The 11,622-nt window shown below is 32.9% G+C and overlaps 1 pseudogene; it reads left to right on the top strand.

Annotated features, from left to right (window-relative positions):
- Positions 1-1,214: 1,214 nt before the first annotated feature.
- The window catches only part of LOC11438180 (heat shock 70 kDa protein 8-like), a 35,808-nt pseudogene continuing 25,400 nt past the window's right edge, over positions 1,215-11,622 (top strand).

The raw sequence follows: 11,622 nt of genomic DNA, 5'->3' as shown, positions 1-11,622 counted from the left end.
GAGGGCTTACGCCCAAAAATGAAAAAAATATTCCTAGGCATGCAAGTTCCGGAAATGTCATAAAAAATGAGACTTAAGGTCCCAGGAGAAGTCTTCATAACACGAATGTTAAAAGAACCATGAGAGAAGATAAACTTAGTCGGCCAATCAACACTACTATTTTCCTGTTAGATGATTGAAATGCATATGTTAGTTCAACTTGAAAAACTCTTGTATACGGTGCACTAAGGGGGGCAGTTCACCATTGATTTTAACTTTAATTGTGATCATGACAATCAAATTTTTGAGTCATTTTCCACTTGAAGACGGTGGAAACCTTGTCTCCAAGCAAGTCACATTTTCAAATACATTCCCTACCCTCCCAAGGTATTTTCCAACCAATGAAAATAGTGTCACATTGACGAATATCTCCACTTCTCTCTCTACTTATGCTTATCGCTATTTCTCGCTACTTCTCTCTACTCCTCACAAGACAGATGATGAATAAATTAAAGTTATTATGGTAAAATAAATAAAGGGAAATGCTCTTTCTAAATGTATACAAAAGGCAAGAATAACACAAACATGAACCCATGTGTGTTTCTTGCCCGTATATAATAGCATAACTTATAAATAAATTAAAGTTATTATGGTAAAAAAAAATTGGTTACAGTTATTATGGTAAATAAACTAATGTTTCTTGCACGTATATAATAGCATGACTTATAAATAAATTAAAGTAATTATGGTAAATAAACTAATGAATGTAAGAGACAGTTTTTTTAAAAGGAAAAATCGTAACTCATTTTATCAATCATAACAATACAATTTGATATTTCATCCAATATTTGAAAATTAGCTCATAATGTAGCATCCCTTACTAACTTATGGGCTGCCTTATTTGTTTATCTATGCACAAATTCAACATTTAGTTTACAAGAATATGGAGATGAAAATTTATGCACCACTCTTTGAATTGAATAAGTTCAAAATCAACATGTCTCAATATTGGTTGGGCCACATGTTTAAAAATTATTATAATAAAGTGTTTGAGCCACATGTTGCATTATTTGTTTTTGTTTTTGTTTCTACATGAGTTAATCACTTGAGTGGTTTTTTTAGGAAACACTTGAGTTGTTGTGTAGATTGAAATTTATCGAGAGAAATTAGACTGAAGGAGTTCTTTAAGTTTGGTATACTTTTGTCCTTTTTAAGTTTGTAAACAGACAGTTTGTATGAGACCTATAATTGCAGAGGTTTGGTTTGCCAAAGTTAGTTACAGTTAGCAGAAATTAGTTATGGAGCGACACATTCGTTTTTAACTTCATCGAGTTTTGCGGTGATAAAAATAAAAATTAACATCATTTTGTATCGGAGAACATGTTGGTTTTTAGGACGGACATACTTAAACACGAGTCTTGCTAACTTGTGTCCTTTGTTAAAGCCTACAGTTTACAACATGAAACACTCGATTGGCAGAGTTGATACTGACCCAGAAGTTAAAAATTTCCCCTTTATGTTGCAAATACTGTGCAACGACATTCGTCCTTTTTTTGGTGCACTAATGATGGACAAAGTTTGGAGATATACTACTGCAAAACAATTCCTTGCAATATATATTGGTCAGTTGAAATTATTGGCTGAAACTCAACTGAAACGACGGATAAGAAATGTAGTGTTTACAGTTCCAGTTTCCTTCAGTTGACCTCAGCTAATCCGAACTCATCGCACTTGTGCGATGTCCAATCTTCATGTTCTCAGGCTGATGTATCAACTAACTGCAGGCTTCTAGTTCTTCTCATGAGGATAAGGACAGTGAAAGCAAGAAATTGGCTCTTCATTTTCAACATGGATTCCAGTTATTGTGATGTTGCTGTGACTGCTGTACAGCAGGAGGAGAATGCCAAATAAAAGCCTTGGTAGGAAAGGCTGTTGGTGGAGACGTATTATCTCTTACCAGATTCTGGAGATATATTCAAGAAACATATTGATGTGGACAGAAAAATTAAAACAATGAGTTTACTTCGAGTAGCAACCCTGGAAGTGATTCATCGACTTTCCTCTCAGACAAGTGTTGAGTTTGATTTAGACTTGGGAGATGGTTTAAAGATAGGCAAGGTTGTAAAGCGGGAGGAGTTTGAAGATGTAAACTAAGAGGTATTTGAAATATGTGAAAGGCTAATCATCCAGTGCTTGAAAGATGCAAAGTGAAACACTGAGAATTTAAATGATGTTATAATTGTTGGTGGATGTTGGAATATACCAAGGGTGAAGAATCTTGTTACTAAAATATGCAAAGGAAATTGTATCAAAAATGAAAAATGTAAAGGAAAAGAACTTTATATAGGAATGAATCCTTTGGAAGCTGCACTTTGTCGTGCAGCTGTGGCCGGAGCCGTTGCTTCAGGCATTGTTGAACCCTCTTTGAACTTGAACTTGTTTATTTCTCAAGTCACACCTCTAGCCCTTGAGATTCGAGCTAAAGGGAACATTTTTGTTCCTTTAATTCCGAGGAACACATCAGTGCCAACAATGGGGGATATGCGTTTCACAACTATTTACGATAATCAAACTGTGGCCTTGATCCGTGTCTACGAAGGTGAGGAAAAAAAGGCAGAACAAAACCACTTTTTGGGATATTTGAAGATAATGGGAATACCTGCAGCACCAAAAGGAGTTCCAGATATCAATTTGTGTGTGGACATAGACGGCGAAAACTAATTGAAAGTAAGAGCTTCTTTGTCATTCCTGGAGAACCTGTAATTCCTTCTATGTAAGGATGGCAATATTTTTTGTTTAGTCCTTGCAAAAATATTTTTTTAGTTTTTCATCCTTATTACTTTGGTTTCTGTCAATATTTTCTCGAGGAATAGGCCTAGCCAAATTTAGTTATTGTGGAATTGATCATTGCAAAATATAGAATATTTAGGGACAAACAAATGTATATATTTCAAGGATATTTCAAGGATCAATTTTAATATGAATAGATTTTGCTGAGACAAAAATAAAACATCAATGATCAAAAGAAAAAACAGCAAATAGTCACTTTGATCCCTGACTCTGCACCTCGCTGTTACATAGGTCCCTGACTCTGGATTAAATACAAATAAGTCCCTGACTCTACACTTCCGTTATCACTTTAGTCCATGACGTTAATAAAATCTGTTAAGCGATGATGTGGCGCATATGAGGTGTCATAGGGACCAAAGTGAAAGTAGAAAATGGTCACTTTGGTCCCTGAACCAAAAATCAATATTCCAAAATTGAATATCAAATTCCTAAATTCTTAAATCACAAATCCCTAAATCTCATCTAATTCTCTCTTTTGCTCAAAATTAATCTTCCATTAAACACAACTTACTATTAGGTCCCATAAGTTAGTTCCCAGACAATGAATTAGCAAATCTATTGGCATTTATTACTCTTGATTATTGTTATATTCACATGATAATTCATATCTCTACCCCGTAGGTCTAAGTATACAATAATCAAGAGCTCAAGATATATTCAAATGATAATTCATTTTTATTAAATTTCTTTCAACATAATTTCTAACTCAAAATTTGTTCTACTTAGTAGGTACTAGTGCTACATCTAACATAAGTTGTTTATGTTTCCAAGTTTGTTATCAAATTTCTCACTTTAATTTTTTCTTTCATGAGAAGCTAAAACAATTAAAGCATAATGTCGCGTCATTTTTTGGAGATCAAGGTCATTTGATTAGCGTTTGACTCACTTTTTAGTTCACGACTGAACTTTTAATTTTTTCAAAAGAAAGTGGAAAATGGTTCAAATACCACATTTTTAAAGATTTAAGGGTTCGGGGGTTGGTTATATTTAGGGAAGGTATTAGCACCCTAACTATTCGTAGTACTCTACGAGAACCTCTTGATTTTATTCAACTTTTGTGCTTAAACTTGCTTGCTTTTAAAGAGATGAAAATAGAATTGAATGATGAGTTAAAAAGAAAAAGGAAATTGATTTTAGTTGATTTGGAAGGACAAGTCCTTTTGCCTACGTATCCGTAAGGGATCCAAACCTCGTAATTTGGGGTAGAAATTAACGTTTGATTGATTTTGTATTTTTTATTAGTTTTGAAAAAAGTTTTAAAATAAAAAGCCAAGTGGCAAATGAGAATTTGTTTGTGTTTTTTATATTAAGAAAAAAATGACTCAAAGTAGAATTAAAATTAATTTGAAATTTGATTAAGAAAAGAAAAATAAAATAAAATAAAAACGGATCACTTGATTTGAGAATCAAGGTTTGTTATGAAAATATTTTTGTAATTTTTGTTATTTGAATGTTTTTGTTGTTTTTGAATAATGAATGAAAATTAGACTAACGGAGCAATAAAAATAAAAGCGCGTGGATTTCTGTAGTGACGTTGAATCACCACATAATCCCTAACCTAATTTTTTGCATAAAATGACGAAAATTAAAAATGCATGATGATATAATAAAAATAAAGTAAAAGAACAAATGCAAAAAGGAAAAAAAAAAGAAAAATGCAAGAGAAGTTAAAAATGCATGAAAGAAGTAAAAAAATGAGATGCTGGGGGTGCAGGAATAAAAAACGAAAAAAGATGGACCAAGAACAAGGCTGGACCTCAGAGATCGAATCTTGGCTGTTGATTAGATCAACGGCCTTGATTTGATCTGCCAAATAAAAGGGGTATAAATACCGATTCTTTCCATTTTTCTCTCATTTCTTTCATTTCTTTCTCTCTCTTCTTCTCTCACTCCCTCACGTCTCTCTTCTTCCTCTCGTTTCTTTGTCTTCTCCGATGGGAGAGACGGTGGTCGGAGGGAATTACGGCGCTGTGGCCGGCCAGTTATCGCGGCGGCGCCAACGTGCCGGAGTTAAAAAACTGTTTTTATTTTTTATTTTTTTTCGATTCCTACTTCTTTTCTCTCCCTCTTTTCGATTTTTGCACTCAAAATTTCCAAACAAAAAGTTAAAACACCCTAGATCTAAAAGGAAAGAAAATACTACTTTTTTTTTCTACTTGAACGGATCCGGTTGCTTGCTGTTGTTTGTGACGTTTGGATTCGGTTTGATACTGGGTTCGTGGATGTTGGTTTTGTGAGGTTTGAATTCGGTTTGGTACTATGTTGGTGTTGTTTGAAAGTTGTTGATAATTTTGATTGAATTGAGTTGGTGCTGGATTGGTTGTGGTTGTATTTATAGGCCAGGATTGAGACTTGGAACTTGTTAAAGGACCGACAGAAATTGCCTTGGCTTGGGATTAGGGGACATGATGAGCTGTATGGATTGGACTAAAAATAAAACAAAATGAGTTAATTAAATTAAAAGGAATTTAAATAAAAGATGGAAACTAAAAATAAATAAAAAGTGAAAATTGAGAGAAGGGTTAATTACGAAGGGTTAATTAAGTTTTTGATCTTTATAAATATCTGCAGTTTTGTTCTTAATCCCTATAAAAATAAATTGCACTTTTTAGTCCCTACAAAATTTTCCGTTAGTGTTTTTAGTCCGTGATAAATTAAAATTTGTTTAATTATGCTTAAAATTTTTAATTTTTTTAATGATTTTTTACATACTTGTTTAAAATATTATAAAAAGTCCCGCCACAATAAATTAGCTCAAAATTTTATTTTTAGGTCCAAATTTTCATTAGTTTTATCTTGAATTTTTGGCGTTTTAAAAAAATATATTTAATTCATTACATGTTAAAAAATTCTATTTTTTTTGTAAAAGAGATTATTATAATGTTCTTAACATGTCTGTTAAAAATCACTTAAAAATATAAAAGTTTAAGTATAATTAAACAAATTTCAATTTAACAGGGACCAACACATACTTTTAGTCACCTTGTAAAATTAAAATTTGCTTAATTGTGCTTAAAATTTTTAATTTGTAACATATTTTTCATATACTTACTTAGAATGTTATACAAAGTTCATCCGCAAAAAAGTAACTTAAAATTTTATTATTAGGTCCAAATTTTCATTAATATAATCTTGAAAATTTGGCTTTTAGAAAAATTCATATTTAATTCATTACATGTTAAAAAACTAAAAAAATTTACAAAACAGTGTCTTACGATGTTATAAACATGTGTGTAAAAAATCTTTTAAAAATTTAGAAGTTTAAGCATAATTAAACAAATTTTAATTTAACAGAGACTAAAAACACTAACAGAAAATTTTGTAAGGACTAAAAAGTGTGATTTATTTTTATATGGACTAAAAACAAAACTGCAGATATTTATAGGGACCAAAAACTTAATTAACCCTATCATGAATATGATATTTGATATTATTGAATCAACACCTTCTTGTACAAATTTGAATGTCATTGTCTATGCAGAATGTTTTAAACTATGGTAATAATAATCACAACATGCAACTTCAAGCCTGTGTATTTTAGTAAGTGAATTTATGCATCAGGTATTCAAATCTCTCCGCCAAAAATTGGTTATCGTTGTTGAAAGACACATAAAAAAATCAAGCTATGACTTTAAAATACTTACATGGATTATAATTAAACACACCGTTCATAATTCATTTATCTATATATGTAATTCTGATGCCATTATAAATCAAAGGGAGAAATAAGTAACAGAACCACAACACTATGACACTACTATAAAACTCCAAACCTTAGCCCAACATATCATTGCTTCAAGATCAGCTTTCAAGCCAAAAAGGTCCCTAATAGCTAGGGACTTTAGTGAATTTCGTGTTTACTGTCAGGGACCCAACTGATAGTAAGTATGTTCAGTCAGGGACCTAACAGTAGGTTGTGTTTAATGGAAGATTGATTTTGAACAAAAAAAGATAATTATATGACATTTAAGGATTTAAGATTTAGGGATTTGATATTCAATTTTGGGATATTGATTTTTGGTTCAAGGACCAAAGTGACCATTTTATACTTTCACTTTGGTCCCTGTGACACATCATATGCGCCACCTCATCATTTAACATATTTTTTTAACATCAGGACTAAAGTGATAACGGAAGTGCAGAATCAGGGACTTATTTGTATTTAATCTTGAGTCAGGGACCTATGTGATAGCGAGCTGCAGAATCAGAGACTAAAGTGACTATTTACTCAAAGAAAAAATGTGTTATATTTGCAATGACTAAAAACAAAAACAAAATTTACAAGACTAAAAACAAACGTGGCAATTGGTTGGATTCATCAATCCATCATCCATCCAATTCATTAAGTCTATTACTTTTCCCACCCTATATGACCTTCTCCCGCGCCCTGTAAAATTTTTAAAAATGCCCTTGTGCATTCCGGATTTTAAAATCCGCATTCATGTTTATTATTTCGGATTTTATAATCCGGACAATTCTTATGTATAATCAGCTATCAGACTCTCTCATATTTCAGCAGTTTTGAGTTTTAAAAACAATAATAAAACTAAGTAAAAAAATGTTAAAAACCTGTCAAATAAAATCATAAAAATATAAAAATAGCACAAATAAATTCTAAAAATCAAATAAAATCAATGCAAATTTTTTCGGATTTTTCTGAGAATATGAAAAATTAAAAAAAATGGAAAATGGATCTAAACGAAGAAATTTTGGATTTTGAGGGGTTTTGAGTTCCATAAGAAGTCCATTGACAGGTAACAATGATCCAAAACAGAAGGATGAGAATTAAGAAGATTAATATTGTCCCTAAAATGACTATCCATGTTATAAACATGTTTAATACATCCAATCCATTAAAATAGGGCGTGCGAGGAAACCCACAAGATGGAAAAAGTAATCCCATTCATGAATTTTTTAATACATCCAATCCATTAAAAAAAAAAGTGTTAATGGATAAGAAAGATCTGCCCATTTTTAAATATGAATCGGTTGAATCTATCCAACATATTTTAAAAAGAAAATTGTTTTTTTGACATAAGTAAGTGACGCTTTTACCCCCAGCGGCAGTTAACAACCGTTAGGCCATGCGCTGGCAGTTAACTGCCCCTGGCTTCTAGCGGTTGTTAACTGTCGTTGTGTTCGTGATATGAACAAAACAGCATAGTTATGGAATTATGGTAGAATTTTTAGGATTAGATGAATTGTTGTATAATCGTTGCGATTAGTTTAGGTTTGTTATGAAATTTTGTACTTGTTATGAATTTGTGATATAATTGTTACGATTAGTTACGGTATAATTTTTAGGATTAGTTTAGGTTTTGATGAATTATTGTAGAATTGTTACGACATGATGTAGGTTTTGATCGCCGATTTGTTTATGTAGATATGTCTCAGAATCAGGGAAACGTTGAGTTGAACAAGAAGAAGGAGGGTGACGACAAGAAGAAAGAAAAATCACCGATGACATGGCACAGAATCACATGTGATGGATCCGTCAAAAAGAAGGATTCGAAGGTGCTGGTGTATAATCATTCGAGGTTGAGGAGGTGTAACACCCCGTTACACAAAAACAATTAAATAACAAATATTCATCAGAGTAATTCCACAACGGGTATGCTACACTACATTTCAAAATTTCTTAAATAGAAAATAAAACTATTTAATTCATCATCTTTCATAACTTCAAAATCATGCAGCGGAAAGTTTGCATTTCAAATAACAACAACAATAGTTAAATTCTCCAAACAACATCTTGGCATAAAGCCTAACAACAATTTCAACGATCAAAGGGCCATAACAACAAGTTCCAAAATAAGATACATAGGAAAGAAAACAATAATAAGAATATTTCCCATCCCACGTATCAGAGCCCTAGATACGACATTGAGCCACCACCGACTACTCAGGATCACCTGCAAGTTACCCATAGGAAGGGCAACATTTTCAAGTAGAAGGGGTGAGATTCACAACAATAGAATATAGATATTAAAATCTTCAATTGAATCTAACACCCTAAACATCAAATACATCATCTTGCAAATATAAGTATGTAATTCACAAGCAACGACAAACATCATCAAAATCCACCCATCACAATATGTATACAAATATCTACATACATTCATCAACAACATCATCATCATTAATGTGGCAACTAGAACCAACAATTAAGACTCATGTAAATGATATGACAACACTGCTAAGACAACACCTTAGACTCCTCAATAAATGCAATTATGCATGTGGTACCAAACAGGACCGAAGCCCTCACCGCTTTTGAATGATTAAAGCATTCATCAGGACCGAAGCCCTCACCGCTGTTGAGCAACTAGTGCTCTAGGACATGAGTCCTCTCCGCTGTTTATGCATATGCAATGGACCTACTTGTGTATATCTACATACAACTTGACCATGCATACATACTCCACTTAAACAACATGTATGGTTAATAAATAAAGCATACATTTCAGTCATCAACAGCAATCAACAACCAGTAACCCAGCAATCTAGAATAATGCATAATTATTTATAAATATGCTCGAAAACAACAACACCAAGCACTACCATTCATGTACGCAATTCAACACCCAGGAACAGTACAGCTCGCCTCGCGAGCACATCTGCTCGCTATGGCGAGTTCACAAAACTGCTTGCTCGCCATGGCGAGTTCAAGGCGAACTCGAGGCGAGTGAAAAGTAGGTGCTCTCGGGAGTTTTGATATTTTTCTCACTCAAACTTCAATTCTAAGCTCCCTATTCATCTTTTTAACCTAAAACTTGCTCCAGTCATCATTAAAATCATTTAGGTACATTAAACTATCCCAAAAACATCTTATAACAACAATTCAAAAATCAAGTTTTAATCTGGGTTACTCGCCATGGCGAGTTGGTCTGCTCGCGAGGCGAGCTATGAAGTTGCTCACTCGCGTGGCGAGCACAAGCTACTCGCGAGGCGAGCGATGAACTTCTGTACGGGCAGAAAACAGGTTTTTCCCCAAAATCCCATTTTCCTTCAATTCACTTCCCAAATTAGTTTACAGATGTGAGTTAACTTACTGTATGCACTCAGAACCTATTTCTAACATCAGAATCACAATCTCAACCCCAAAATCATCATTTCATCACAAAAACCCAAAATCCCCAATTTTTACTAGAACTCTGTTAAACCCAAAATCAGAAATTAACATCTACACTACTGAAGTAAACCTCACCATTACCTTAGAAATTGTAGAAAATGCACAGCAAAAATGGTTCTTGGCTCTAACTTGCTCTTCTCTCATTTTTCTCCCAACTTGACAGTTTTCACGTAGAATGCTTCTGACTCCATTTTCCTAACTTCCCACTTACTTAACTCCCTTCATTTCATTTAACTCCCTTTAATTCTATTAAATATTAAATAACTCCCCAAACTCCAAAATAATTATTATTTCTCACTTATTCTAATTATTATTAAAATAAACTATATAATAAAATAAACACACCACATAAATCACCAAAAAAATCATATAATAGACTCCACATAAATCAAAAATAAATAACACAACGATTAGAGTGTTACACCAGGGAATGTCGAGGACAACCCAATTGACTTGTGTGAGGAGGAAGATGATTGAATGTAATGGGTTGTAATATCTAATTGTTCTGGATCTTTTTTTATGGTACATTTTGCTTGACATATTGGTACTTTTAATAAATTTGCGTTTTAAATAATTTCAATGAAAATCGCGTTTTGAATAATTTCGATTAAAATCGCGTTTTGAATAATTGCGTATTCGAATAAACACTAATTAAATCTAACGTGAATTCAACTAATTAAAATTGGGTAATGAATAAATAAATTCGAAAAGTGAATAAATAAGATAATTATTGTTCAATTCAAAACAAATTGTATTATGCATATTCAATATATATGTTATCACGTTACATTGCATTACATTACCATTGAATGGGGCAAATTCAAACTTGCTAAACAGCAGGACTCCAGTATTCGATCATCTTGAACGTTGGTATTCAAGTGTCAAAAGAATGAGGTGCATTCCTTGACACTTGAATATCAGCGTTCAAGATGCTTATCGAGGCGAGTGAAAAGTAGGTGCTCTCGGGAGTTTTGACATTTTTCTCACTCAAACTTCAATTCTAAGCTCCCTATTCATCTTTTGAACCTAAAACTTGCTACAGTCATCATTAAAATCATCTAGGTACCTTAAACCATCCCCAAAACATCTTATAACAACATTTCAAAAATCAAGTTTTAATCTGGCTTGCTCGCCATGGTGAGTTGGTCTGCTCGCGAGGCGAGCGATGAAGTTGCTCACTCGCGAGGCGAGCGATGAACTTCTGTACGGGCAGAAAACTGGTTTTTCCCCAAAATCCAATTTTTCTTCCATTCACTCCCCAAATCAGTTTACAGATGTAAATTAACTTACTGTATACACTCAGAACCTATTTCTAACATCAGAACAACAATCTATACCCCAAAATCATCATTTCATCACAAAACCCCAAAATCCCAATTCACTCCAAAACTCTGTTAAATTCAAATTCAGAAATTAAAATCTATACTACTGAAGTAAACCTCACCCTTATCTTAAAATTGCAGAAAGAAATGTGCAGCAAAATCACTCTTGGCTCTAACTTGTTCTTCTCTCTCTTTTCTCCCAACTTGACAGTTTTCACGTACAAAGCTTTCTAACTTCCCATTTACTTAACTCCCCTTTATTTTCATTTAACTCCCCATTACTTTTAATAATTTCTATTAACTCCCCAAACACCAAGATAATTAATATTTCTCACT

This window comes from Medicago truncatula, chromosome 4, assembly GCF_003473485.1.
Source record: "Medicago truncatula cultivar Jemalong A17 chromosome 4, MtrunA17r5.0-ANR, whole genome shotgun sequence".
Taxonomy (NCBI): Eukaryota; Viridiplantae; Streptophyta; class Magnoliopsida; order Fabales; family Fabaceae; genus Medicago; species Medicago truncatula.
This window is presented reverse-complemented; position numbering and strand designations above follow the sequence as displayed.